Source organism: Bubalus kerabau, chromosome 13 (genome assembly GCF_029407905.1).
Source record: "Bubalus kerabau isolate K-KA32 ecotype Philippines breed swamp buffalo chromosome 13, PCC_UOA_SB_1v2, whole genome shotgun sequence".
Classification (NCBI taxonomy): Eukaryota; Metazoa; Chordata; class Mammalia; order Artiodactyla; family Bovidae; genus Bubalus; species Bubalus kerabau.
The window spans coordinates 3504074-3510301 of record NC_073636.1 but is presented as its reverse complement, the minus strand read 5'-3'; the positions used below and the strand labels follow the sequence as shown (position 1 = coordinate 3510301).

The following is a 6228-nucleotide window of genomic DNA, read 5'->3' as shown; positions in this document are numbered from 1 at the left end:
GGATGGACCTAGAGGGTATTATGCTAAGTTATTTCACTCATATGTGTAATTTAAAAAGCAAAACAAATGAACAAACATAATACACAGAAACAAAGAACAAACAGGTGGTTGCCAGAGGGGAGAGAGTGTGGGGAGGAGAGAAATAGATAAGGAAGATTAAGAGGTGCATGCTTCCAGTTACAAGATAAATGAGTCATGGTTACAAAATGTATGGTGTGAGGAATGTTGTCAATTATTATGTCATAATTTGCATAGTGACACATCATAATTAGATTTTTCATGATCATTTTGAAAAGTATAGAAATACCAAGTCACTGTGTTGTATAGCAGGAGCTAACATAGTGTTGTAAGTCAATTATATTTCAAAAACAAACACACTCATAGAAAGATCAGATTCATGGTTACTAGAGGAGGCAAGGGAGAATTTAATGAAGGCAGTCAAAAGGTACAAACATCCAGTTACAAGATTGTAGGGAAAGAGCAAATTAGTGAAGATGGCATGGTCAGGCTCTCGCACACCCCAGGGCCTCTCACTCTTGCCCCACGGTTTGTAAATAATTATGTAACAGCTGAGATCAGTTAAAGCACTGCGCATGCCCGTCATTGAGATTTATGTAACAGCTAAGATCAGTCATAGCACTGTGCAGCATGTCAGAATGTACTCGCTTGGACTCAGGCTGTTTTTCTTCTGTAGGTATATAAGTTCACCTGGAAAAGCCCTGGAGGGTTGTGGGCAATTATGTTATGGTGTGTCTGCTACTATGGCTGCTGCACCAGCCAGGAGAGAATAAATGCAGAGTTGACTCATTGGAAAAGACTCTGATGCTACGAGGGATTGGGGGCAGGAGGAGAAGGGGACGACAGAGGATGAGATGGCTGGATGGCATCACCGACTCAATGGACATGAGTTTGAGTGAACTCCGGGAGTTGGTGATGGACAGGGAGGCCTGGCCTGCTGCGATTCATGGGGTCGCAAAGGGTCGGACAGGACTGAGCAACTGAACTGAACTGAAATGAACAGTTCTTACGACTCCTGATATTTTCTTTCAGCCTCTTAGCTCGCACCTTGCCTACCACGGGTTAAGAAGAGTGCTCACAGTGAGATACAGAGAGACAGTTGGCATCACGAACAGGATCAGCAGTACCAAGATAAAATAACTGAGTGTAATGTACAACATGATAAATATCATGAACATTTTTGTATGCTATATATGAAACTTGTTAAGAGAGTAAATATTTAGAATCTTATCACAAGGAAAATTTGTTTCCATTTATTTTTATATCAGTATGTGATTATTTGTGTTCACCAAGCTTATTGTGATAATTGTTTCATGATATATGTAAATGGAATCATTATACTGCACATCTGAAACTTATTCAGTGCTGTATGTCAATGACATATCAATAAACTTCGAAGAATATAAAACTCAAGAAATAAAAAATATTTCTAGTTGCAATACTAGAATAAACACAACAAAATGAAGGAACTGCGTGCATGTGTGTTACAAGTTAGTGGGAGCTTTGGGTTGTTTGATGGTAGGTAATTCCTAAATAATTTAATCCAACTAAATAAATATCAAGTATGAGAGAGAGAGAGCACACGGGAGAGAGAGGGAGAGGAAGAGAGACTTACTGCCAGCATGGTCAACAGGTACAGACTGTGTTTGTTTTCACAGAGGCAATGGAGTTGGAGACTTTGGGGGAGAAAATAAGATTCACGTGAGAAAGACAGAAAATAAACCATTTCTCAATTAAAACCCTTTAAGGAAAGCCCACAGTTGAAACTCAACAAACTTGCTAAATTCCCAAAGATGAGGTCCTTGAGGTAACCATCTTTCGGAGATTATTCCTTTCCACAATGGAGATAAATGACAACACAACTGATTTACAAAAATTTATCTTGGAATAAACAAAGATTGTCAAATAGGAACAGAAAATTAATGCAGCAAAGACTTGGGGGGATGGTGAAAATCAAGATAAAATATAAACATCTCTCTGAGGAAGAGACTCCACAAAGATTCTAACCAGCATCTTTAAAAAATGAAACAAATGGTAAAAGAAATGCTGGTAGAAAGCATACTTGTTTGGGGAAACTTAGGAAGTATAAACGGTTTCCCAGGTGACTCACTGGTAAAGAATCTGCCTGCCAAGCAGGAGATGTGGGTTCCATTCCTGAGTCAGGAAGATCCCCCGGAGAGGGAAATGGCAACCCACTCCAGTATTCTGGCCTGGGAAATTCCATGGCCAGAGGAGGCTGGGGGGGCTACAGCCCATGGGGTCATGAAAGGGTTGGACATGACTGAGCAACTAAGTAACAACAAAAGAAGTATAAACCACACAAAAAAGTATAAAACACAAAATAGATGAGATAAAATCAAACAAACAATAAGGTATTGGAAGGCAAGAAGTCTATGGAAATATTACAAATATTTTCAAGGAATCCTATAAAATGTTGGAAGTAGAAAAAATGTTCTAATGCAGCAAAACTTGGCAAAGAGAAGATGAAGTTTGACATCTGGCAGATTTGATAGAAAAAATCAAGACCTAAGGAGAGCATGGAGCAATTCCTATAGGAAGCAGCCAACCAGAATGAAGGGAACACTTAGCTGAGAAAACCAATAAAATTACAGTTGACTATAAAATTCAGAAAAACCTCGAGGAAACTCTTGTTTACAAAGAAAACGAATTTGAAGTTTTGAATAATTGCACTGGGCAGCTGAAATAACTGGTAAATCACCAGAGTGAGGAGACAAAATTAATCAGAGATGACAGATGATATATATCTCCTGGATATAATCTTTGTTAACAATAGCTGGAAAAGACTGAGGCCATTTCCCATCCAAACTGAGTGATGAGGTGTCAGCCAGGCATGAGCTGGAAGAGAAAATAAAGAACATGAGATTCATTCTCTGCATTTAGCAAAGCTCGACTGGAAAATGAATGCAAAACCTTGCAGCGCAAGGTGGATATCCCGAAAGCAGATAAAGATGCGACTTTATAAAAAGAAGCTGATTCAGAAAGAGAAGAAATAGGAAAAGAAAGGGCAAAAGCAATCAGCTGCAGGGGAGATGAAAACTTATGGGCAAAGAACTTAAGAAATGGAGGGGGAATTGTAGAAAATAGAAATATCCATATGCAGTTCATACAAAAATGGCTTAAGATTGAACTTAATACCATGATATAAAATGAGGAATGCTTCAAAAAGCCAGAGACTCTAAAACCAAATCCAGGAAGACTTGATTCTGAAACAGTCCCACAGAAATTTTCTAATCAGTGGGCAAACTAGGTGGTACATTAGAATCACCTAGGGGGCTTATTGAGATGAAGATGGCTGGGCACCATCCCTGGATCTGATTCAGTAGAGTTAGGCGAGGCCTGAAAACCTTTATTTTAACAAGTTCTCTGGTTATGATGCTGCTGCTGGTCTGAAGATCACACTGTGAGAACCACTGCTCTAAACCAACCCCAGTTGATTTTTAGGACTGCTTAAGCCCCTTATAGACCTATTCAATCATTATCTGTGTGTGTGGAGGGGGGGGGGTGCGGGGGCGGGGGGAGCTCAGGCGCTGGTATTTTTCGAAGCAGCTCAGATAATTATGACATAACCAGGATTGAGAACCAATGAAGCTACCCAAACTGGTTCTTCCAACCATTTCACTGAAGTTGGCAACATATTGCCTCTCATTCCTACCTATGATGTATTCATTTAAAAAAAAAATTTATTTGTTTTTAACTGGAGGATAATTGCTTTGTAATATTGTGTTGGTTTCTGCTATACATTAGCATGAATCAGCCAAAGGTATACATATGTTCTCCCCCCACTCGCCTTGAACATCTCTCCCACCTCCCACCCCATCCCATTTCAAGGTTGTCACAGAGCACCTGATTTGAGCTCCCTGTGTCATACAGCAAATTCCCACCAGCTATCTATTTTAAATATGGTAATGTATATGTTTGTGATGGGACATATTCTTTTCTCTTAACAGAAGAAATTTGTCCATAACTATACAAATCCAATGGATAGGTACTTAGTGTTAGGGAGTCCTGCCTCTGCTTGGGTTTGATGAAGCTTCATTGAAAAACCCAAGGAGCAACTCTGATGATAGGGGATGGGCTTAATTCTCATGCCACCTCCCTTTCTAAATGTCTTCCAGGCATTCCCAGCAAGATCTCACCAACAGGAGGATGCCCACCTCTTTAAGGTCCATTTGGACCTTTACCTAAACTGGGAAGCTCATCTGCTTTCACTCTTCCCTTCACCTCTGGTTTTTGCTGTGTATTCCTTTCCAAATCTAACTAAACTACCTTCTCTTTCACTTGGAATCAATAACTTCCATTATGATCTGGTGAGGATAGACATGGACATCCAACTTTTTAAATATTCAAACTCTCTTGGTTGAATAAAGAGCATTTTATCTGATCTCAGATCAATATCTCTACCTTTATCCCCAAACCAAATCCAAGTGCCTCTTCACCTCTAGCTTTTGAAATTTCTTTTGTAAGGTTTATTAGTGTCCCCACTATACATGCATGTGAGAACACACACATGTCCATTGGTCACAGCCGTGCAAAGGACAATTCATAGGCTTCTCTCAGGCTTTTAGTCTAAGATGGTGAACTGTTTAAACATTTCACTAGATTCAAAATTCTACATTTTCACTTTAATTGAGATTAAAAACTTATATACAGTATAATGCACAGATCTTAAGTATAAAATTCAATGCAATTTGAAAATATAGTATCTTCCAAAGAGAACATTTACATCATATTAGAAAGCTCCTTAATACCTTAATTTGAGTTCCTGGACCCAATTCCAATGTACGTGGGTTGGGGGACAGAGCGAAGTTCCCATCTATCACCAAGTAATTCTTGGAACATCAGTTGACAACCAGCCCCCCATTCTTAGGTGAAGTCCTCATTAACATTCACTTAGGAAATTCCAAAGGGAAAAAGACCAAGCATATACATTTCTTATTATAAATCACAATATCAGTTCAGTTCACTTCAGTCACTCAGTCGTGTCCGACTCTTTGCGACCCCATGAATTGCAGCACACCAGGCCTCCCTGTCCATCACCAACTCCCGGAGTTCACTCAAACTCACGCCCATTGAGTTGGTGATGCCATCCAGCCATCTCATCCTCTGTCGTCCCCTTCTCCTCCTGCCCCCAATCCCTCCCAGCATCAGAGTCTTTTCCAATGAGTCAACTCTTCGCATCAGGTGGCCAAAGTACTGGAGTTTCAGCTTTAGCATCATTCCTTCCAAAGAAATCCCAGGGCTGATCCTCTTCAGAATGGACCGGTTAGATCTCCTTGCAGTCCAAGGGACTCTCAAGAGTCTTCTCCAACACCACAGTTCAAAAGCATCAATTCTTCGGCACTCAGCCTTCTTCACAGTCCAACTCTCACATCCATACATGACCACAGGAAAAACCATAGCCTTGACTAGACGGACCTTTGTTGGCAAAGTAATGTCTCTGCTTTTGAATATGCTATCTAGGTTGGTCATAACTTTCCTTCCAAGGAGTAAGTGTCTTTTAATTTCATGGCTACAATCACCATCTGCAGTGATTTTGGAGCCCAGAAAAATACAGTCTGACACTGTTTCCACTGTTTACCCATCTATTATCACAATATCACATGCCTCCAATTAATCAATCCAATGAGCAACCTCTGAGCTGATCTCTATCACTGTATATTAGTTTTGCCTCTTTTAAAACTTCCTATAAATGAAATTCAGAGAAGGCAATGGCACCCCACTCCAGTACTCTTGCCTGGAAAATCCCATGGATGGAGGAGCCTGGTAGGCTACAGTCCATGGGATCGCTAAGAGTCGGACACGACTGAGCGACTTCACTTTCACTTTTCACTTTCATGCATTGGAGAAGGAAATGGCAAACCACTCCAGTGTTCTTGCCTGGAGAATCCCAGGGACAGGGGAGCCTGGTAGGAGGCCGTCTATGGGGTCGCACAGAGTCAGACACGACTGAAGTGACTTAGCAGCAGCAGCAGCATAAATGAAATTACACATCATCTCCTCAGTTATATCTTTTTTTGCTCGGCATAATGACTGTGAGATTCATCTGTACCATTGTGTCTTAGAAATTGATCCTTATGTGTTGCCGAATAGTATTTCACTATTTGAGAATAGCATAGCTACTTTACCGTTTCAAGTTGATGGGTATTTGAGTTATTTTCAGGTTTGGGCTGTTATTAATAAAAGTTTTAT

General features: G+C 40.4%; 1 long non-coding RNA gene across 1 annotated transcript; it reads left to right on the top strand.

The window, feature by feature from the left end:
• The first annotated feature begins 602 nt into the window (after positions 1-602).
• Positions 603-2269, top strand: LOC129626187 (uncharacterized). The gene is made up of 3 exons (XR_008701806.1): positions 603-690; positions 1051-1164; positions 1677-2269. It is a non-coding gene; the product is annotated as an uncharacterized LOC129626187 (long non-coding RNA).
• Positions 2270-6228: the final 3959 nt, after the last annotated feature.